General features: G+C 46.4%; 1 long non-coding RNA gene across 1 annotated transcript; it reads left to right on the forward strand.

The window, feature by feature from the left end:
- The first annotated feature begins 3,258 nt into the window (after nt 1-3,258).
- On the forward strand, nt 3,259-8,448 carry LOC125759704 (uncharacterized). The gene is made up of 3 exons (XR_007417330.1): nt 3,259-3,337; nt 7,203-7,388; nt 8,314-8,448. It is a non-coding gene; the product is annotated as an uncharacterized LOC125759704 (long non-coding RNA).
- Nucleotides 8,449-24,127: the final 15,679 nt, after the last annotated feature.

Below are 24,127 nucleotides of genomic sequence, written 5' to 3' on the forward strand. Positions count from 1 at the left end.
CCCACTTCAAATGCGCACCTGGCAAAAATGGTGCGGCGTGGTCACGTTTACGCTGAGTGTCTATCCTAGCACCTTTCGTTCCCCGCCCACTCAGCCTCCGCGCTTGCCAGGCCAGTGCCGCCACTGGCCGGTCTAACATGCCTACACAACTAACGGTTAGTGCCACTTAACACGTCACGCGGGGACAGCACCACTCGGTTTAGATTCCGTTTGGTTCCTGCGCCTTTTTGCTGACCGCCTTTGAACATGGAATCACCATTACCTAGACACGGTCAGAAATTCTCTGGTGTAGACCTGCGACAATCGATTGAACTACGGTAGTGAGGCCGTTAGATGACTACTTACAAAAGTGTTGCAGGTTCCCTTTAAGACATCTATGCCTGCCATGTTCAGTCCGCCACGGCTGTGCCAGCGACTTTTCGCAATCATCGACTGAGAAGGCTGCCTAAGTCGTATATCCCTGCGCGAGCGTGATGTCAGGCTTGCTGATTGAGGTCGTAAGCTGTTGTTTACCGAGTTATATGTGGCCGTCAAAAATACGTGAATTACCTTCTGGAGTTGCCTAACATATTTCCATCGCTATCGAATCTTCCTGACCGTACATTGTTAGGCGTGGTTGCTTGTCAAACTGCCCATACAGGACAACACGCGAATCACCTCATGCGTAGCCCTTTCTTAACTCCCTTAATGACGGCGCTGTTCGGCTACTCGCAGTTTGCGCAGTAAAACATTCAAGCCTACCTGAACAACCCCAGTGCAAGAAATTTTTGGTCAAGAACACAATTCCTTCCATAAAGCAGACCTCGCTCAGCATACATTGCCTAAGTGTCTGCTTTGAGGCGTCTCCTTTGTCTGCCGCTCGCCAGTGAAACGCAGTTTAATATTCTACAATCTCCAAAATCAGCCCCTATCAGTCGGCAAGCCCATTTTAAAAGATTTAAGGACGCTTGTGTTTCGCCTTGAAGAGAAGAAGGCGATAGCGTAATCGGCCCCTTTGCGCATCGCCTTCTGAATTACTAACCAGGCTTCGGTTTTCGGTGGATGCCTCAACCGTGCCGCAATGAAACGAGCGTCTGTGCGCGTAACACTGGATGTTCCAATCTTTCCTACAATACCTACTGCAAGTAACGCTACGGAGTTCCCACTACGCCATAATTCTTCCTTTTGCGAATCAGCGAAGGGCTCACCACGCGTACGTAAGGCAACACACGAACCTACGCAACTGCTCGCTTTGTTGATGCTTTTTCTGAAGGTGATAATTAAATATGTCTGAACACTTTGTATTAGGTGGGTTTTAAAACACCGACTCGATGTGAAATTCACATGTTCTTACGCGCGGCGCGATTCTACGCGTCTGCCATGCAATATTACATGCGTTAAGGAGACTCCTTCCACTACATGACATTCACGTAGTGCTTTTTTTTTTCGGAGCAGTTGCAAGCAATGGCGTCGCTCTGTGCTAGAACACCTATGTATACTTGCCACGCAGAAGGCGTGGGTTCGATTCTCACTCGAACCGCAGATTTTTATTATTCATTTTATTTGCACCTATTTCGATTTCTCGCTCACGTAAACCGCTAATTTTTCGCTCACAACCAACAACGCCGACACAGGAATTTCTGCGAAACGAGTTCTTGAACAGTTGGGTTTAAACAGCACCCGGGTGCTGTTTAAACGTAACGCATTTCATGTAACGCATTTACGTTACACGAAATGCGTAAATTACGTAACGCATTTCGTGCGCGTTGGTGCGAAACTGGTATGGCGTGTTATGTTACAAGTGCAATGTATTACAAGGTTAGAATAATTCTTTCTTATAGCCATTGTCTCCGCGTGACGTTTTAGTACTCCTCTTTGTTTTTGAATCAAAAAGCGTTTTGTGACCATTGCGAATATCGCATGTCGAGCAAATATTGTGGGTATTTCTAAACGACGAAGGTGCCACCTCCAACACATGGGGCTGAAACATGGATAACAATGAAACTCGACTGAAAGGTGAGGACCACGCAGCGTACAATGGAACAGGAAATGATAGCAGTAACCATAAGAGATCGGAGGACGGCAGAGTTGTTCAGTGAAGAAACAGGAATAGCGGGTATTCTAGCTGAGATCGAGTGAAATCAATAGACCTAGGTTCGCCACGTAATGCGTAGGACAGACAAAAGGCGGACAGCAAGAGCAACAGAATGGTTACGAACAGATAATAAGCGCAGTTGAGGTAGGAACATGAATGAGGAACATGAAGTAACGAAATTAGAAAGTTCAGGGGGATAAAATGGAATCGGCTCGCACAGGATAGAGATAAAGTGGAGATCATTGGGACACGCCTTCGTCCTGCTGTGGACCTTGAACGTGAATGATGCGATATGTAATGTGTTAACCAGGTGATTCGACAGGGCGTAATGGAGCATGTCTGAACTCCGTGCTTGTGCTCAACGCAAACACTGTTCCCGAAACCATACAAAACAACTTCCAGTGTTATAGCTTATTTGCAGGAGGCCCGCCTGCTGTCTTAGTAAATTAGCACGGGTTCGTGTCCATTCGTTAGATATCGAAGAACGTCCAGTCACGCAGCGAGCCCCTCATTTGCTTGGTTAGTGCGAGTTGTTTTCGTAAAAAGGAAAGTTAATATCTTTGTTTTGGAATTTTTAAAAAGCAAGTGTTTTCTGGCATAAGAGCATATCTGATGACACTACGCACAGTGTGCAAGTGTTGACGCGCGATCTCGAACGTGCGTCAATAAATGTGAATGTCCTGTTTCTACAGCGAAGCACACACCAAAAGTGGCTGAGCCTGCGTGCGTCGCTCCCAATGACGCCTTAAGAAGTACGCGAGAAGGATCCTGATGAATACAATGAACATGCATCATCGTTGACACCAGGGCAACGCCTAGCACAAGGGTTTGTTCTGTACATGGGACGGCCATATTGTGATGGCGTCGTTACTACGCTGCTAATAAAATGCTAAATGTTTTAACCGTATATATTTATTCAGTAGAATTTGCTTCTGTAATATGAATAACAGGCTTTATTATAGCAGACCTGCCTCTCCTGACAACATTTCAATGTAGTTGAAATGCGTCGTCTTTATTTAGTAGAGGCACCGAACTATAGAAGGTTAGCTGTCTCTCGAAAATAAGCATGCACGTTCTCCTTGTCTGTAAAAAATAAGATGTGTAACTAAAGAGCTTGGAACATAAAACCCCTACAAGTGGGTTAAAAATGTCAGTCTATCGAGTTAAAATTCCATCTCCTAAGTGAATAACTTAATGGCGTCGAACCCTGAAGTTCCATGTTAGGGGCCCTCTGTTGGCAAATCTATATTTTTTCTGCTTCAGGTAACGTGCACCAATATATCCACTGGAAAATACCTTTTAACCTTAACAGTTCATATTATCTATATCTCACAGCATAATGCGCAAGGTTTATTCCACTGATCGTGATTTCAACGCCTATCATCAGATTCCCAATCACACGATCATGTCCTTTGAAGGGCAGTTTTAAAGGTGTCATATGCGATATAATGTGCTGTTGCAGTTTCAACTTCTGGCTGCGTAATACGAATTCACGACACACCGTTTGTGACCACCTACATCGCGCTTGAACAAGTGAACAACTACTAGTTGGTCTTGCGCAATATCGGTATGTGCCTCGCAACCACGTTGCACACTGTAAAATGTGTCTTACGCCGTGCGCTAGACGCAGTTGTCGGAGTAGTGCAGCTTCCACATGCACCAACGGTGTTTCTCCGCCGCCGACTGCTTTGAGTGCGACAGCACCGACTAATAAAACTGCTGCAATAACCGCTGCAAAAAGGCAATGATGTCGACGGGTGAGTGCCGTACATTGGCGGAGCGAGAAAGAGGCCAGCGGGACGTGGAACGCCTGTGCGCGTTTGCGGCTGAAGCTGCGAACCTCGGCCTCGCGTGTTGCTGAAGCAGTGTGGTAGTGTATGCATGAGCACAGGCGTAAGTTACCATATTACTCGGGAGCGCACACCGTGCCGTTTCTCTCCTTAATTAACGTCACTTTGTAGAAGTGCATATCGAGTAGCAGTGTTTATTCTCTGCTTGTTGACATCATCTTTGCGCGGCATTCACGATACGCTGTGTCCAGGTATATGCTAACAACTTCAGCTACCACAACCGGTAAATCATGATCATGGGCGTTAGTTGTCGCGATGGGGATGTGCCACAAGGCGTCAACGTGGGTGCATCTACGTCAAGCGGAGCTATAGCTGCAAAACACCAATATACGTTGTACAAGCTCTCATCTATCACTGCACAATAAGCACTACTTATGCGAAGACGCGTTCCACTTTCGTGTTATACTAATTCCTATGACGGAGCGATCAGCCATGTTTTTTTGTGCTTTTAAGACGAACCGTTGCCGGATGTTTTGCTACAGCAAATCTGGTTCATTAAGTTGACATACGCGCGCGCGCCGCATAATCACAAGCACAAGCGTCATCGTTTACTTCTAAAAACTTTACTGGCAATCGTGCAGAGCTGTTCATGACGTAGCTGCGGTTCCGAGAAACAGTACGTCAGCTTTCTTTTGTCACATACTAATTTTCCGTGTTTTCTAGTCATACGAATGAAACGAATATTTAGGTGACACAGCGAGATTCGTATCACCGAGCTTTTACTGTAACAGATTCCTGTTACAGTTACTGTAACAGCTAAACGAAGGGTAGGCCCCTCGCGTCAGACATGGCGTAACCCAAAACCATGGATGAATATGATCCCTAGCAAAAATGCCAATAAAATTTTCTATTGGTCTTATAGAAATATCTTATTTGTTGTATAAGTGCTCAATTGGAGCTTTATAGGTCTTATTAGAATTCTATTGTCACCAATAGAGACCAATTGACAACATCTCTTTGTCACCGATAAGACCAATAATTTTTTTATTTGTGCAATAGGAGACATCTATTTGTCACCAATGGAACCAATAGGTATATGTTAGTACCAATAGGTGGCAGCTATTTGTCACTTATAGAACCAGTAGGCACCAATAGGCTTTAATAGGCGACATCTATTTGTCACCTATAGAACCAATAAATAGCACCTATTTGTCATTTATAGAACTAGCAGGTGTGAATTGCCACCAAAGTCACAGGGTTATGCATGGTATTAAAAGGCCACCTATATGTATTTAATTCACTTACAGGGTCATGCAGTAGCGAATTCAGCCAAACGGCAGTTTTTTATTTGTTCAGTATTTGAGCAAAGTGACAGCCGTTTTACATAATTAAGTGTTCCAAAATATCGCAGCCATATTTTTCATAAATCTCACCAAAATAATTACACAGACGCCTGTAGTGCAATTTCATTCTGTACTCAAGGTTATGGTTATGCAATCTTTGTGGGATAAACCCGCAAAAAGACAGGTTTACAGAAAGAGAAAGTTATCATAATTGAAAAGGGAACGCCACAGTATAGGTAATGTTTTAACTGGGGTACTCAATGTTCTTGTAAAGGCAGCAATTTGCCGGTGGGCTATTGCGATTCTTAGTTAACCTTCCTGCCTTTCCTACATTTCTTCTCTCTCTCTCTCTCGACAGCACGCTATGGAAACAAACGCGAACAGTACGGCATCTACCAGCTCCGCTGGTCGCATTACTTTTCAAAACAGTTGTAGCCTGGCTGGTAATAAGACAAGTTATCCATGATACATTCACGAGACTAGCATAAGAGCGCGGAGGAAAGAAATGCCAACAGCGCTGTTCGCGTTTCTTTTCGTCGCCTTTGTAAGTAGTAGGTGGTAGGTTGTAAGTGCAAGCTCGCTCGAGCGCTTGCACTTCTTACGACGGTGAACATCGCGTTCGCTGCCGCAGGTTACTGTACCTGCGGGGTCACCCGTAATGCGCGTCATATAAAAACGAGAAAAGCCAGTGGTGCGATCTTGTACGCGTTACAAAATAAACACGGAGGCGTGGCATGACAACCAGCCGCACGTGACCGCACGCGATTGGTCAATGCAGAGCCGTGACGTCTGTCGCGGTTCAAATGGGCCATTCGCGTGCGGCTGGATGTAACGCCACGCCTCCGTGTTTATTTGGAATGCGTACAAGATCGCACCTCTGAAGTTCAAAACATGCGGAAACACGATAACGATAACAAATTCACGAGCAACCAACGCCGAGCAACCAAAGTGATACAGGCTTGCCAAAAGAGCTCATTGAAGATAATAGCTGTCGCGTGAAGGCGCTGTATGTCTTCTATTTTCTTTTTCATTTCGCAGCTGAAATTTCGGTTCGCTACGCTTTCCATCATAGCGTTTCCTACATTTACCTAGAGGGAAAAGTGGCGCTGCAAGCTGTTGGACGCATGGGAATGCCGGGATATGTGAGCTTCGAACTTGACTCGGATTCGTATCCTTCACGTAGAGCCCAGAAACAACGAAGACGCGTCTGGCTTCAACGCGTTCCTTGCGTCGAAATGGTTGCTTTCTTACTGAAGGAGCACGTAGTGAGCTATTTGTTTTTTATTATTGCAGAAAAACGAGTTTTATTTAACATTGGAAACTTCTGCGTCGATGTATAGTTTTACGAAGCGTAAAAAGTAACCAACGGCCGCTAAACTTGGCAGGCAGACGACAAAGGCAGCGTTCTCTCTGCCATCGCTCGTCGTCTGTTTGTTTCTTTCGCCGTTTGGTTATGCCATCAAGGTTAGTGGACGTTTGTTTTAAAATATAATACGCGTAAATGACATCCGCTTATAAAAGTTTTGTTTTAGAGAAGCTTTATTTGCGCAGTCGTATCCGCTTTTGAGCCGAAGCCTCGCACAACACCAGCCAACACAAGCCTCGCAGGCACATATACGGTATACCGTCATTCCCAGCGCTCCAACGGCGGCGCTTCAGAAATTCGCATAGACGGTGGCGCCAGATTTCCCTCTAGGTATTGCTGTAAGAAACTCTATGCTTTCCATAACCTTCCTCCCAATGTGTCAGCAGCTAAATATTTTCGAGGGGTTGGAAATGGAGCAAAATATTGCAATACAATAGCAAAAAATAAAATCTTGTTTTTGTGGTATGGCTAGGGTGTATGGCCACGGCACGAGCGCCAGCCAGCAAGCGAGCCGACTACAGCCAGCCACAGCCGCAGCGGGTGTTTTCGGTCGAGTCACGAGTGTGTGGTGCGGCATGTTCGTGGTCGAAGTCAGGCTTAGAAATGTTGTATGTTTGTGTCTATTGAAGGTTGCACGAAAACGCACGTGTGTAATCGCAACGACAATGCAAGGTCAGCCATGAGCGTCAAAGAAGTTAAACGTTTCAGCGCTAAAAGCGTATCGGACTTCAACAGCAGTAAGTGGTACCGAGTATGCTGACAGGATGCTGCTCGCAAAGGTGGTTGCTTCGGTGCGCATACCCTGCCGATGTTAGGTAAGTGAACTGTTTTTTTATATATTTGCTAGTCTGTAAAAGTTGCCCTTGCTGTGCTGCTAATTCGCGCATCTGCCAGCGTGCCCACCGGACAGCGAGGACAAGAGCGATAAATCAGTGTTCACTTGCGGTTCTTTGCAGATGTATTGAAATAATACCTCTAGCCACGTAAAATGATTTTGTTGCTGCATGTGCCCAGCTCTCACGGCCCTAGCATTGTAACTGGTATGGAATAAGTCTGAGAACTTGGCATAGTTTTTTTTTTTTTAAGTTAGCCCCTTCGTTTGTATTTATTCCGCTCCACAGTACAATAGTTTTGAACATCGTGTGGGCTGTTCGCATATACAGACGCTGGCATAGACGTACGTTATCGACTTGAGCATTGTTTTCGCGATAATCTAAATGAACTAAAATATGTAATCATGCCTTCGTTCACCCTCAATAATACACTTATGTGAGAGGGAAGAAGTTTATTGGCAATAAAAATTCTGCGTGGCTGTCCCATCATCAATTACTAGTCATGCTGACTGAACGCCATTCCATGACACACATGGTTGCAGTAGAAAGGCACTATATTTAATGAAGATTTCTGCGTGAAGTCCCGAAATTCACACGCTGCGATCGGTTTGGTGCTGTGCTGTTTGGCCTTTCCCACTAGTGTCCACACACGTGACTGCGGTTATGCTTCTGGGATACAAGCATAATCGAATCTGCTGTACGAATTTGACAAAAGATCCGTCCCTGTCATGTTAAGCTGTTACCTACAGCCAGCTCACCGGAATTTCCCTTATGCTGATTCTACAGTGTGTCGTATCTGCATATTTTTTTTATTCTAATGCTTCAGTTTTCTTTCAGTAGCACATCTAAATATTTTCTTTCTTACTTCCTGGTATTTTAGTATTTTATGCTTGTTTCTTTTTTTCAGGCACTACCTAGAGAAGCGGTGCAGTGGCATATATTCGACAAGGAAGCACAGCATGCCTAGCTGGAAAGCTTGTTGCGGGGAAGATCGCCGATTTGATGAAGTTATCCTGTAATAATGATAAATATAGCACATGCCTCCCTTGAAATAGAATTTGTTCATTTTATACAGGCGCTGCTATGTTGCAGTCCTCAAATGCCCATTATTTGATATGCCAAAATTACGAGCTCCCAGCAGAGAAATAGGCCAATAGATTTCCAATCCACAAATACAGTACTAACGGTACTAATAGGCAAATAGAATGCCAATAGACAAATGCACAATAGGCAAATAGAGTGCCAGTAGACAAATACACCAATGAACAAATAGAGGTCCAATAGACCAGCATGCCACCTATAGACCCATATGATACCAATAGACCAATATGATACCAATTGACCAATATGTTCAATAATCCGATAGGCTATTGGTTTTTCTATGGGTGATTTTTGCTAGGGATGCGATTTTTCGGGCCCAGCTGAGCTTATGCCGCCAGGAGTGCACTCCCATGTTTTTCCCATGGTGTGCTCAAAATTCAGAAATTGCGAAATTGGCGGAAAAGTGCTTTTTTGCGGCCGAAATTTGTATATTTTTTTTTCAGGCGAAGAAATTTTTTTTACGCTAGACTAACTTCGAAATCGTTGTTCTGGGTGTAATGCTTAGACCTACAGCAAGTTTAATCTAAATCGACAGTGGTGACCGGGACCTCGTGTTCGACCTTATCTGGACACACCGTGACGACTGTGACGCACTGTAGGTAACCTGCGGTGCGGGCTCCCTATTCCGCGCTTGTGCGTCTTGCGCTCGAGCATTGCAAAGGAGGCTATCGCACAGCGGAGGCTGATTGCATTACAGCATGACAGATTGCATGGCAGATTCATGACATATTGCATTACAGCAATCTGTCATTTTGTTATCCCTGGCCTGAAATTTAAGTAATCCGAGACGCAAATATGAGCGGGAACCAGTAAACTTAATAAGAACTTGTTGTTGGGCGAGTTGGGGAGTACTTAACATCGTGGTTTAGCGCTAAAGAAAGACAGACACATGTGAGAGACAGGACAGGCGCTACTAACAACTGGTTTATTGCAAGGGTTGCAATTAAATAAATACCACACTGGTGCGCAGACGTGACGAACGCGTAACAAGACGTCACCACTTATCAGGCTACAGGCATGTGACATCAAAAAGCCTAATCTCATTTCTATACAAGCAGATAGATGTGTCGCTAACACAGTTAGTACCTTTTTTCTTTATATGATACGCCTCCCAGAGTTCGCGGGCTGATTTGTTCCAGCTTCTTCCTAGAATCTTAGCCTCTCGAAATATCGGCTCACACATGCATTTTCGGCAGTGGGACGAAAGATGGGCCCCATCTACTTTCTTTAGATTTTGCGCATGCTCCCTTAACCGGTCATTAAGGCATCGGCCTGTTTGCCCTATGTACGACTTACCGCAAGAAAGCGGTATGTCATAGACCACTCCTTGCACGCATTTCACAAAGGGCGAGGCATGCTTCTTTGAGCACCCTTTATTCTTGCAGCCCACCTTTGTTGTGCGAGGGCACAGCTGTGCAAGCTTGTTGGGCGCCGAAAAAACAAGCGGGACCCCATGCCTATTGGCAACCTTCTTCAGGTTGTGCGAAACCTTGTGCACATACGGCACAACTTCAGGTTTCTTCCCCGGTGCTCCCTCATCCGCTGTTTTTCGCTTGGCGCTGCCCTTTAGTTTTCGGAGTAGGGCCTCAGCCACCGCCACCAAGACCGGTCCAGGGAAACCCGCGGACAATAGTCTTTCCAATTGTTTCACAAAGGCCGCTTCTACTACATGTGAACACGACTTTCTCAAGGCCGATTCCAGGCAGGATATAGCGATGCCCCTCTTAACAAGCTTTGAGTGGGCAGAGTCATAGGGTAAGAGTTCCTTTCGTGCCCTAGGGGAATACATCCAACATGTGTGACTCTTACAAAAGCGCAAATTAAGATCTAAAAACTGCAACATGTTACTTTGGGGCAGCTCTCGCGTGAACGATAAGCCTTTTCCATGCTGTTTAAAAAGGTTGATCACTAGGTCCACCTGGTCTCGGTACGGCACTGTGCTACTGTCGCTTAAAATAATCAAAAAATCGTCCATGTATCTAAAAACTTTTTTAACCTTATGGCTTAGAACCTGCTCAAGGCATTGGTCAATGTTAGCGAGAAAAATGTTGCATAAAATTGGCGCCACGCACGAGCCGATGCAAATTCCCTTGTCTTGCAAAAAATGTTGCTCATTAAAAGAAATAAAAGTGTTCCTGAGGTAAACGTCTAAAAGGGTTAAAAAATTCTCTACCGTGAGACCTGCGCTGTTTTGAAAGGGAATTACACCATTCTCTTCTATGCACGCTCGCACGGAATTGAAGAGGTGTGCATGGGGGACGGAATAGAATAAGTCTTCAACGTCAATAGAAAAGGCTTTGCCAGAGCACTCGTCATCCTGAAGGAACTTTACAACCTCATCAGAATTTCGGGTATAGAAGGGATCCTTTATCTGGAGGCTGGTAAGCGTACGTAAAAGGAATTGACTAACATTTTGTTGCCAAGTGCCTCGCTCACTTACGATCGTCCTGAACGGCACTTCCGGTTTGTGCGTTTTTGCACTGAAAAAGACTGTCAACGTGTTACCTTTACTTTCCTTTATTTCTTTAGCTAGGTTTTCGAGATTTAAACTTTTACAAAGTTTCACTACGCTAGCTTTTGCTTTTGACACACTCGTCTTGATGGGAGTGAAGTTTTTGTTTAATGCCTGAATGGCTTTTTCATTGTACACTCCATGCGGTAACACAACAAACCCGCCGTCTTTATCGGCCTGTAGCAAACACAAATCATTGTCTCTAAAATACGCTACCACATTATCTAGGCGCTTTTTCGTGTGACCGTTTGTATGTCCATGAGTGGCCTTTAGAAGGCTGTCTACACCTTCCAGCAGGCACCGCTCCTGGCTTTCACTGGGGGCTTTCTTTGCGATGTTTCGGTTGAACGCTGCAAGTTCATGCGCGGGAATACTGGGTTCTAAACTGTATTTGGGACCCTTCTTCAACAAGCTGGCAATGTTATCAGGGATGGTGGCGTCTCCAATTACAAATAAACTACCTCTAGAGACATGATTTTTCATTCGCTTCGAATTTTCAAGGAAATGCCTAAGATACACTTGCCACAAAGATTCTGTCAGGCGTGCTATAAGTTTTCTAATGCGACAGAGTTTGATTTCCGCCCTCCACGGCGGGTCCTGCGAAAAACAGAGCACCCGAAGCCAGTCATTAAACAGACGAACTTGGCGGGACAGTTCCGAACGGAGTATCTTGCTCACACGTTTCACATGGGCCCAGGATGGAGGAACAGTTCCAAATATGGCACTTACTTCTTCTGGGATCACGCCCTTGATGAACGTCGATGCGCTCGTCACATGGACCGTGACAACCACTTGTCGAAATAGGCTCATCGGACTGTGTCTTCGAAACACACGCACGAACATACATAAAGTATGGTTGAACCCCCCCCCCCCCCCCCCGAAAAAAATTTCTTGCTACGCCTCTGCGCTGCACCATCGCGATTCCGACACCAGCCACAGCCGCCGCCGACGGCGCCATACCGCCCGCCTGTCGATCACCGCTACGCTCCGAGAAATGCTGATATATGGCGGTCCCCTGACCGGCGCCGGCTCTGCCACCACGGTGGAGAAGCCAGCCACACTTACCACCGGTGCCAGTACCGTGAGATTGGGCTAGGCGGTTTCCCCGTCAGCGCGCTTGTACACAAGCGCGCCGAAAGGCCACGCGACATCGCCCACTACATCGCAGCATCTATTAGAGACCTCGTGGAGCGTCGCGTTCACGATCGCCAAGGCACTGCCTCTGTCTCGGACGTCGACCATACAGACCTGCACCGCGGTCGACACTTAACTCAAAGCAACTACAGATGGAGGTGCGGTCGCAATTGGCAGTGAATGGATGGATGCTATAAGCGTCCCGTTTATACTATAGAGAAAAAAACTAATTCACAGCCCAGTTATCTATCCCTTACGGCAGCATCTCCTTCCTTTTCTCACTATTATTTTTGTGCTTTGTTTCTAGATTACTGCCACCAATACTCTAACCGTCTCTTACTTCCATCGCGGGCGTGTTCAGCATTCCATTGTTTTCCCTAAAACCCAAGGCTTCATGAAGGCCCGTCCCCAAACGTACACCTGGGTGGATATCTCCACATTCAATAAGAACGTGCTCTATCGTTTCATTATCTTCCCCGCCCCAAGTAGTACGTGACAACGCTTTCAGAACATACATTGTTTTTATGCACTTGTTTTTGTTATACTTGTTGTGAGATATGAAGGTCAGCTTCTTTGCTCTGTATTTACAGACAGACGTTGACCACACAGGTCATTGTCTGCATCGGGATGAATGCCTCTCTTTCTGAGAATAAGATACACGTGCTTTTTTGTGGCTTTAGTCGGAACCCTTTTCCTCCGCCCATTTAGAATTCTTGTTCAAACCAAGCTGAACCTGTCGCTCACACACTGCAAGATTACAAGACTTATACCCAACCTGCACATCATCCACATAAGTAGAATAGAATATTACACGAGATGTACAGTCGCAAGGAGTTCATTTTGAAAATAAAAAGTGTACAACACGATACAAAACCTTGCGGCACTCCTGTTTCTTGGACAAATGTTCGTCACAAAAAATTGCCTACTCGAACATAGAATGTCGGATTGGGCAAGTAACAATCGATTGTCGTAAACATCCTACCCCGTACACCTAAATGTGAGAGGTCTCGAAGTATGTCAAAGCGCCATGTGGTATCATAGGCCTTTTCCATATCGAGGAACACAGAAAGGAAGAATCGGTTATGGAAAAAAGCGTCACGAATTTCTGCCTCGATACGTAGCAGGTGGTCAGTTGTGGATCTACATTCTCGAAACCAGCATTGGCATGGGTAAAGTAAACAGTTTGTTTCAAGGAAGTGTAGGAGTCGCCTGTTTATCACCTTTCCGAAAACCTTGCATAGACAGCTTGTTAGGGCTATAGGCCTTTAATTGCAAACTGAGGATGGGTCCTTGCCCTATTTTAAAATCGGAATGATAATGGCTTCTTTCCAGGCAGAGGGGATCTCGCCAGAAAACCAAACAGCGTTATACAGGGAAAGGAGGGCTTTTCTAGTTTCACAGGGCAGGTGTTTCAACATTTCGCATACCAAACGATCGGAGCCTGGGGCGGATTTATTGCAGTATTTTAGCGATGCTTGTAGCTCAGCTATGCAGAAAGCTTTATTTTCTGCCTCGTGTTTTGTGGATTGGCGCTCTAGTTTCTGTTTCTCGATTCTTGTTTTTTTTTATTTACGACATAGACTTGCCCTTAAGGCATAATATTTGTTGTGTATATTTGTGTTAAATGTGCGCCGTTAGGCCGGTGTTGTGTGTGAAGTGAAGAAGTGTCTTGTGGAATGTGTTGTCATGTATCCATCGGTCATAACTGTTTGTGTCACTGTAGCGAACACCAGCTTGCAGGAGATGACGGGAGCGTTCCGACTGAAATCCTTGGCATGTCCATATAAGGTGGTATGCGTCTGCCTGCATCACCGGAACAGAACAGTACGGGCATGTATCACCAACTGGTAAATGCGACAAGTTCCATGTTGAGAGAACAGCTGGTGTAAGGGCCACCCCTGCCCGAAGCCTTCTAAGCACGACTTCCTCCGCCCTAGTAAGGTGAAGGGGGAGAGGGCAGACACACGGTGGGATAAGAGCGCGTGTATCCTGCCGGAGAACATTTTTACGGGCACGGAGTATTTTGGGGTTGAGGTGGAAGGGGAATAGATGGGAGGTCTGTATTAGGAGGGCAGCGTGCCTGTTGGTCAGCAGAAATATTGTGAGAGTTCGCAGCATGGCCTTGAATCCAGTGTACCCTTATGCAAGCGGCTGTATTACGGTTCATCTTATGTATCACCTCGCAGATTTCCATCACCTTGTGAACTTTCTTGAGTTCCTGGACAGCCGCTAAAGAATCGGTGAATACGTCAAGTTGCTTCATTGTAGACAGCTTAGAGGTGACATCCCGCACTGCGTCATGGATGGCTTGAAGTTCCATTACAAGAGGACTGGCTTCCGTAATAGATAATGCTGGTGACCACTCATGAAATTATGCGTGGTACTTAGGTATGATGTCCTTCCGCCGTCTTGTAGGATGGCAGCATCTGTATAAACTTTGCAGACGTTAGCGCATGGTGCTTCGATGACAGAGCGTTCGTCAATTATACCTGATGTATCGCTGCACCGTAACTTGGTTGTCTTATTAGATGTGATGGTGGTGAATTCCCAGGGTGGCATTGTATCGGACTGGCGGTCAATGGGAGACCTGCGTTGAAAGTGGACATGCAAAGCAGGAACAACCGGAACAAGTTGCTTTTTTATTTCACGCGTTTTTCCCTTTGCGAAATTAGCTCTGCAGTTGTGTTAAGTTGGGCGTGCTCCTGTAAAGTTGGTATCGGGGTGATGCGGGGTAACGCTGTTATTGTGCGCAGGGCATCACGGTTAATAGTCTCCAACTGTGCCAGCTGTGCCAAAGTTAAACGTTGAAATTGCGCCTGGTATACAATTCTTGGATTATCGTTGTAAACCTTCAGTATAGTGCAACGAGCTAGACACGTTTTCGAAGTGTGCGCCGAGGAAGTTCGCCCGGTCTTCCAAGCTGTCGCCTTGTGTACTTACAGGAGGCAGTGAATATGCTTGCCGTCATGCTACCCTACTAACCATATCCCAGATTTTAGCCTCCTGTGTATATGAATTAATGCCCGACAAAAACTTCTGCCAACTTTCCCTTCTTGCCTGTCGGCACGTTCTCCTACCTTGAGACTATGGTCTTAAAACTGTCCAGATTCTCTGCTGTCGGGGAGTCTCGAAGCAGCCTCCATGCTTTGTTTTGTTTTTTGCGCGCATTTTGACACAGTGTTCCGCCATGGCACAGGTCCTTTGCCGGGCAGTCCAGTTGTTTGTGGGATACACTTCATTGTAGCATCAATCAAAAAAGCTGTAGTCTACAGCTGCATCCACGCTTAAAGAACACATGTCGGTCTAACTTAAGGGAGCCACTTTACGAAACTGTTCCCACTAGGTTTTGTCAATTTGCCATTTGCGAACCTGTGGAGGACATTCAGTCGCTATTTCTGTGCTCAGAACTATAAGAAAGTGGTCACTTCCGTAATAATTATTAGTGACTTTCCATTTCAGCAGGGGTGGAAGGAATGGAGATGTGATGCTGAGGTCTATGGACGAGTAGGTATTGTTGGCGAGGCTATAATATGCTGGCTCTTTTTGATTCAACAGACAGGCGCCGAAAGAAAATAGGAACTGTTGATATAAGGCTTAGCGTGTGGTGGACCTTTTCCTGCGGGGCAGTTTATTTCAAAATATTAAATGGCTGAACTATATTCAGGTTTTAGCAAGGGTATCTGCGCTGTGTCGATAAGCTAGGAAAGCCTCGTCTAGCTATGAATTAGGTCAGGTGCTAGTTTGTTCATTCTAGTAAACGATTGCGAACTGCACATTACGAGGAAAATGACAACACGAAATAACACATACAAAACATTTTGACCACTTCATCTGCTTTGTGTGTCCTTTCATATTGTCTTTTTTCTGATTGTGCACAGATCACAATCGTGTGCTAACCACGAATGTGACAGCTGTTTGTTTTTCCTTCTCTAGATTAATAATATTAACGCGATAGCGTTAAAGAGCTCGTATCGCAGAAATTCCGCCGTCGGCGTCGGCGCCGTTGGTTGTGAGCGAAAAATCATCATCTTGTCCGTGACCGAAAAATCGAAAAAGCTGCAAATAAAAGGCCGGGTCCGAATGAGAATCGAACCCAGGTCATCTGCGTGGCAAGCAGGTGTTCTACCACACAGCCACGCCTCTGCTTTAACCTTCACTGAAAGTAACTTTCACGCTTCCAAAAATTCGCGTCCTGTATACAGGTGTCACAGTACGAGATGTAATAACGCAGTAATATTGCGCGGTACAAGCGTACATTGCCATCGGGCGTCACACCATGTCAATACCATAACGACTTGGTGGTTTAAAGACAGCCACCCATTACAAAAGGCACACACATTACAGCGCGTATCCCCTTAAGACCACGTAGTGGGTGTATCGCAACTTCGAAAAAATTTCTCGCGCATAATTGCTCCTGGTTTAAAGCATGCTGCCCATTACATAAGGCACACACCTTAGTGCGCGCATTCTGTTAAACACTCGTAGTGTTCGAAGTGCGCATTAGGGGCAGGATATCGCTATCGCGTTCAACTCTTGAAGGCGAAGCTTAAGCGTCCTCTAATATTTTCATGCTGAGTTGCTGTAGTCACTAATTTAATCAAATACCACGGGATCTGTATCTTTTGTTGAAGTAATGTGATAATGTGTTTAAGAATCTTGAAAATTAGTCTAGTCTTGCTTGCCTCAAAACACTGCCTTTTATTACCTATGTGTGTTGCCAGAAAACAGCGGAACTCGAATGTAGAATGGGTGAGAGTGCTGTGGAGCCATATGTTTCAGAGTCGGAATGCAGCTTGGACGAGAATCGTGTTCACGAGACAAGGGAACAGCATGCTGCCTGTCCTCCTCCCTTTGACGTCAACCACACAAGGCTTCAAGACGAGCAGACTGTGATTGAGGGTCTCCTACAGCTCAGTGAGAACGATGCTATTTCCAATGACAAGGCAGTGCAAGTTTGCAGATTCTTTGTTAACGACAAACGTAAGCCTCACTGATCTCATTTGCAGCTATTGAGCTGTTAAAGCATTTACGGGTGTCGAATCTATTCAGCTGCTCATGTGTATCTCTGAGTGCGTAGCCAAGATAGAGGCCTTAAAGCGGGAGAGGTGTTTTGGAACGAGTGATCCTTGTGTTCGGCTGAAAACATTTCTGTCCTTCAAATGCTTGGCAACAATGTTTCCAGTGCCTGAAAATACCGTTCACCGTTACTTTTATGGCATTAAATGTTACATGGAAGCTATTCTGAAAGCAGCTATACCGTGGCCAAGTAAGGCTGATGTGCAGAAAAATTTGCCAAAATGTTTTGCGGCCTACAGAAACATCAGGATTGTGATAGACTGCACTGAATCGGAGGTTGAAAAGTCCCACTGTGCGTCTTCACGCATTCTGACATACTCACACTACAAACGCCTTCACACACCACAGGTATTGAGTGGAGCTTCTCCTGCTGGATTAATAACCTTTGTAAGTGACTGCGTTGGTGCACGTGCTTCCAACAAAGCCTGTGTTGAGCATTCAACTGTTTTGAGTAAACTTCAGCCTTTTAAGGATGACATTATGGTAGACAAAGGCTTCAACATCGATAGCACATGCATTGCCATGGGGATTGGTGTGGTACAGCCGCCATTTCTTCGCAAATGCACAGTTTACTGCAGCACATGCTGCAAGAACCGTCGAAATTGAAAGAGCAAGGGTGCACGTCGAGAGAGCTATACAGCGTTTGAAGTTGTTCAAGATTCTTAAAGGGCATTTGCCTTGGGTGATGCTTGCTGTTGCAGATGAAGTAGTGACTATATTCGCCGGAATCGTCAATTTTTCAGCACCGATACTTGCTGACAAACGGTTGTCTAAATAAATGCAGCGAGTCTACTATGCTGCAGCTTTAGTTTATTCCTGCAGGTAATATTATCTGGTGTTTTACGTGTCCAAATCATGATATGATAATGAGGCACACAATAGCGCAGAACGCCGTTAATTCCGACCCTCTGGTGTTCCTTAACGTGCACTGGCATCATACAGTTCATGTGCCCCTAGCATTTGGCCGCCATCGAAATGCGACTGCTGTGGCAAGGATCAAACCTGCGACATTGCGGTCAGCGGCGGAGCACCACTAGTCAGTGTAGTACAGATGAATATTTAGTACGCTATACACATCACAGTGCTGAAAAGCGGGTACGCTGTGGTTTAATGACCCCATCTAGTCAGATTAGTGCCACATCATCCCCATGCAGGTGTACTCTCATGGATACTACGGCTCGCCTTATAACATACAGCGCTTTCATCGCAGTGCAATTCAACACAGATGGCTTGCACAAAGTAATCGTGCAACATCAGTGGTAAGTGTTCATTGTGGTCCTCTTGTTTTTTGCACATCGGTTTTGCAACATCACTGTGTATGAGTGGCAGTGTCTTTGTCGCACAATTCTATATCTCAACTTGTCCTACTGAGTTGTGCAAACTCCGCTGCTAGATCAGCAAACTAGGGATTTTAATTGTTTTCTGTCCATTATGTGCTTATTTTTTACTAACTTATTTTTTATTGTGATATTAGCAAATTTCCTCTTCCCACTGTAATATTTAGCTAAAGTACTACTTACACAGCATTTGGAAGCCAAGATAACTTGTTAGGTAGATTGGAGTGGACACACACACATCGTCATCAACAGAATATCAATGGCTAATATAGCCTTGAACATAACCTAAAATCAAACTTAAAGCATGTGTGAAACAACTGCACGTGAAACGGAGCACCTCGCCACATCACTATCGGCCTGGTTTGAATGTAAAGAACCAGCAACCACACGTTTGTGTCAGCTACCATGATGCTTCCTTGCACTCTCTCTACCACTGCTCATATGCACACGATGCCGTGCACGGCATGTGTATGAATGAGTCGGTGTTTTGTGTGCTCACATAGCCAGCTGTATTTGCAAACACGCTCTTAATGGGTGCCACCTCTTCAACATTCCCTGAAACAGAAACTGGCTGCTATAAACGCGTCTCTAAATTATTAACCATCATGCATTCGAGCAAATGAGGTTCCCAGCCGTGGTAAGTGGTTATTTAGCTGCTTATTGCATCAGAAAAAAGAACGAGACGTAAATTTTTTGTGTCAGTCCTGCTTAAAACAGTTTGTTTGCACTAAGATCCTTGTTTCATTGTACTCGTACTTTGTTTCACTTGAAACGCTTGTGTGATAGTTTACCGTGATCTGAATTAGTAGTACTTCAAAAAAGGACACTGAAATTTTGAAGCATTCCTAATACGTGTTCATTCAGTGATCCTATTAATGAATTGTAAATTTTATTGTAGCGTTAGCTTCACTGGCCGAGGCGGAGCAGTTTCGCGTGGCAGTCTGAGAGCCGTGCTGCGCATGCGCAAGGAGCAGTGACGTCACACGGCGCACAGCTGACGTACCGGAGCCGCCGCCACCGCGCGCGCCTCGATGATCTGCGCATTCCAGAGGAGTGACGTCACAGCCTTGGCAGACGCATTGGCGCCGGCGCGCGCCCAGCTTTGCGTCTCGTTGCGCAGTGGCCGTCTGACGCTGCGCCGGAGCCGCTTGATAGCGCGTCTAAAGGATCTGTTATACTCCGACGTGCGTTCGCGTCAGGCCGCCCGCGCCGGCGGGAGTTGGCTACGCCAAGTTCGTCACGTTACGTTGACGCGAAAATAGAGTACTCCATACTCCCACTTGCGTGACGCATTACGTCGCCTTCACGCATGCGCATTTGAGCGCACTCGGCCTCCCTTCTTCACGAAGAGACGCACACGCAGTGCAGTATGGGTAACGTCACTGGCGCGGAATGCAGTATGTCGCATATCGCGCCGGCTGCAGCCGGGGCGCGCTGATGGACGCCGTACGCGTCGGACTATAGAGTGCTGCGTGTTTTGTTAGCGTAGCGTCGCTGTGCCGAGCGTGCGTGTGCGTCGACGTTACGCTGGAGGATATCAGCCCCTTAATTTTGCACCCATACGCAGACATACCACTGGGCGTCTGCATATAGCGGGAAGGAAGAGGAGGAGGAAAAGAAAAACGGAAGGAGAGGGAGGTTAACCATTTGTCAGACAGGCTGGCTGGCGTTTGTCAGTGTGGTATAGCCAGTGAAGGAGAGCAAATGCTGCTAGGCGGCGCAGAAAAGAGGACAAGCTTGACAACTAGGAAAGCTAACAATATTCAGCTGAACCTTAGCTAACGCTACGTATATCCTGGCATAGCCGAGCTAAGCCACTGCAATTTTATTTTATTTACCTAGTTTTTATCGGTCTCGTAATTACAGCATGCACAAAGGGCGATGTGTACAGTAATGAACTGAACTAAGCTTTTTGAATGGGAGCTTTACACACCTCAAAAACAAATTACTGCTCAGAAGTCCCATTTCTTTCTATGTAAAAGGCTGGTCTGAAACATCAAAGGCCACTTAAAATTCCATCAGTGCAGATCTGGTGCGCAGCAAGAACGTTCAAAGGCTGGCTGCTCTTGGCCTGCAACTTATTTCGTGTTTTCATGTAGTGTTATTGCTCTGTTTGCAAATATTTTTTAATACCTAGAATTTTCATTTTAAGTTATTACGAGGTGGTGATAACTCCTTTCGCAAAACAGTACTGGGGCATAAATGCCCACTTGTTAACACATATGGAGGCTTTTTCTTTTGTTGTGTGGTGCACGTTAGTCTTCCATTTAAGCAGCTTCTATAAGCGCTCTATGTTATTGTGCACCCATGCCCTTCCTTACAAGGTCAGCACGACTTTCCAAAACAATGTGGAATTACCTGGCCTGCATTTCAACACTTCTTGGCGAGATTCTCTTCCTTGTATTGCTTTTCATCTTCAAAGTGTCGGGACGCAAGAGGTAACGAGGCGCGAGCCAGGAGCGAGATCCGAGACGACCAGCCAGCTCGTGACCAGAACGAAGACTGAACTTTATTAACATAAAGGTGACGTAACGAAAGAGCATATGGCGCCACCAGTAAGTCAGGCACTGGGGCGCACTTGTAGCGACCACGACATCTCCCTCCTTTCAGAGTGATGGTCACATACTACAAGTTCAAACGGTCTGGAGGAACTACCGGACGACCGCTTCTTGTGCGAACCACGGGATCACCACCGTCAGCGTCTCGTTGCTCACCGGCCTGTTCGGCAGTAGGACAGCTAGGGGGCACAACACTAGTCTCGCTTTCTTGCGCTGTAAGGTGTTCAGTCCTACTCGGGGCAGTCGAGCTGTCAGACGGCACAAGGTGACGGCGATTACGTTGAAGCACTGTACCTTCGTCTGTCTCTACGACGTATGACCTTGGGCGCTGAGCCTGGCTCAGTACTGTTGCCTGTAAATCATCTGGGCGTACCCAAACTCTGTTCCCCGGTTCTAGGGGTGGCAATGGTCGAGCGCGATGATGATCATTGAAATCCTTTTCGTAACGCTTTTTGTTGGCTTTGTCTCTTTCGGCTACGTGCTCTGGCACCGGCCACACTGGTTGGAGCAACTCTTCTGTCTTTGGTAGCCTTGTCCTCAGCTGCCTTCCCATTATTAGTTGTGCAGGAGAGTATCCGCTGTTGCCGGGTGTATCTCGATAATCCAGGAGAGCGAGATAGGGGTCTGTGGCTTTTGAGAACAAGTTCTTGACTATTTGCATCATTCTCTCCACTTCCCCATTTGACTGAGGGTAGTGAGGGCTGCTTGTTACGAGTTGAAACCAATAGGACCGTGCGAAAGCAGCCATCTCCTGCGGGGAGAAGGGTGGTCCATTGTCGGATCTGACGATCCTGGGAATGCCATGTCTAGCAAACAAGCTCTTGAGGATCTCTCTGATCACTCCCGCCGTAGTGCGTCTGAGCGTCACAACTTCCGGGTATCGCGAGTAGTAGTCCACGACAACTAAGAAACTCTGTCCGTTGCAATGGCACAGGTCCATGCCCAATACTTCCCATGGAGTTCCGGGTAGGGGAGTCGGAATGAGAGGATCCGCAGGGTTTGCACGCATTGAGGTGCATCGTTCGCACTTGGAGACTAATGCAGTGGTGTCCGCAGAGATGCCCGGCCACCATACGCACTCACGGGCCTTAGCCTTGCAGCGATTGATACCTTGGTGCCCCTCATGGAGAAGTTTCAACACAGACGGCCTCAGTTCAGGAGGGACGATAATGCAGGTGCCTTTAAGTAGAAGGCCATCACATTGAGATTTCGTTGGCAGCTGAGTAATACCTCGTAAGGTGAAGTGGCATTTTGCTTTTCTGAGGCCACCCTCGTTGGACATAAGTTACCAGAATCTGGCACTCGCCATCAGAGTTCTGCGCTCTTTTCAAGTCGTCTACATTTGTCGGCAGAACCTCGGAGCTGCAAGCGACAGCATCAGCTGCGAAGAGCTCTATAAGGTCCGCGGGACTAGACTTCTTAGGGGGTATCCGAGACAGCGTGTCGGCAGTGGCGAGCAACTTTCCTGGAACGTAAAGCACGGAAAACTGGTAACACATCAGTTTCAGGCGAAGCCTTTGGATTCGGGGCGGAAGCATGTCCAGTTCCATTTTTCCAAACAGTGATACTAGCGGCTGGTGGTCAGTTTCGACTTCGAACTTGATTCCACGCACAAACTCGTCGAACCGCTGCACCGCCCATGTTACAGCCAAGGCTTCCTTCTCGGTTTGGCTGTAAGGTTGCTCCGTAGGAGTCATGGATCTGGATGCGAAAGCCACCGGTCTGCGCTCCCCTGAAGGTTGGATTTGTAGCAGCACTGCGCCTAAACCGAAAGAACTGGCATCCGTTGAGATGGTTGTTGGGAAAGCAGGGTGATACTTTGCCATACACCGGTCGGATGTGAGAAGATCTTTGACTTTTTGGAAGGCGATTTCTTGATCGTACTGCCACCTCCAAGCTGCATTCTTGTTCAGGAGGATGCGCAGAGGAGCAGTAACGTCCGAAATATGGGGAAGGAACCGAGCCAGATGGTTAACCATGCCAAGGAGACGGCGTACAGCTGCGACATCTTCGGGCGGCTCCATTGAGCGTAGAGCCTCGAGCTTAGCGGGATCTGGCCTGATCCCTTCCGCCGAAACGATGACTCCTAGGAAAGAGGGGCCGAATTCACAAAGCTCACTTACGAGCAAATTGTCGCGTAAGAGAAATTTTGTCGCGTAAGTCGATTCACGAAGCGAAAAAAACGTCGTAAGAGCCATCGTTGTCACATCGGCCGCTGCGGTAAAGCGCACTGCGACTGTCAAGGAACATGCCAGCGATGGTGATGCAGTTGCTATATTTGGTGACGTCACTGAAAAAGGCTCGTAAGTGGATTCACGAAGCAAAAAAATTGCGCAGAAACAGCGTGGCTACGAGGAAATCCCAAGAGTGCTCCGGACCACTCTTACGAACAATATGGCTGTTTAGAACATGCAACTGCGGCGGGTATCTGGGTGCCATGGTTGATTTTAAGCTAATTCACGGCCATGTAAGGCTGCTTGATGACTGCTGGTACGTTTTAATTCATTTCAGCGCTTTGAGTTTCGTGTGTTGCTTCGCTTGAACGCTATGGACAGTATTGACACTCGCAGTCGTCCAATAAGCTGGGAGTCGCAGTAATTAAAGAAGCCTATTGGGTGTCAATGGTGAAAAATTATGCATGCAAAGGCTTGTGGTTGGATTAAAACCAAAGTTCTACATGAACGGTCGATGGAGTCAAAAGCGGCACGGTATTTGGTCAACATTTTTTTTGTTATGTTGTGTTGCATCCTACTTCCTCCAATGAGATGTCCAACCTATAATGATGTACGCAGCATTGGTTGAAATTACCACCAAAGAGGTTCAGAGCAGCACATCAGCTGCACGTTATTGGTAATAAAATTGAACGGAGCATTTCAGTTAGCCGTTATTAAAGCCTATTATGTGATTACATAACTTGTCAAGTTGGATTGGCTTTAACTGACCAATAGGCACGATCTCCGAAATGCAGCTGTCGCTATGCATTTTGGGCCGATCCAGAGCGAG

This window comes from Rhipicephalus sanguineus, chromosome 8 (assembly GCF_013339695.2).
Source record: "Rhipicephalus sanguineus isolate Rsan-2018 chromosome 8, BIME_Rsan_1.4, whole genome shotgun sequence".
Taxonomy (NCBI): Eukaryota; Metazoa; Arthropoda; class Arachnida; order Ixodida; family Ixodidae; genus Rhipicephalus; species Rhipicephalus sanguineus.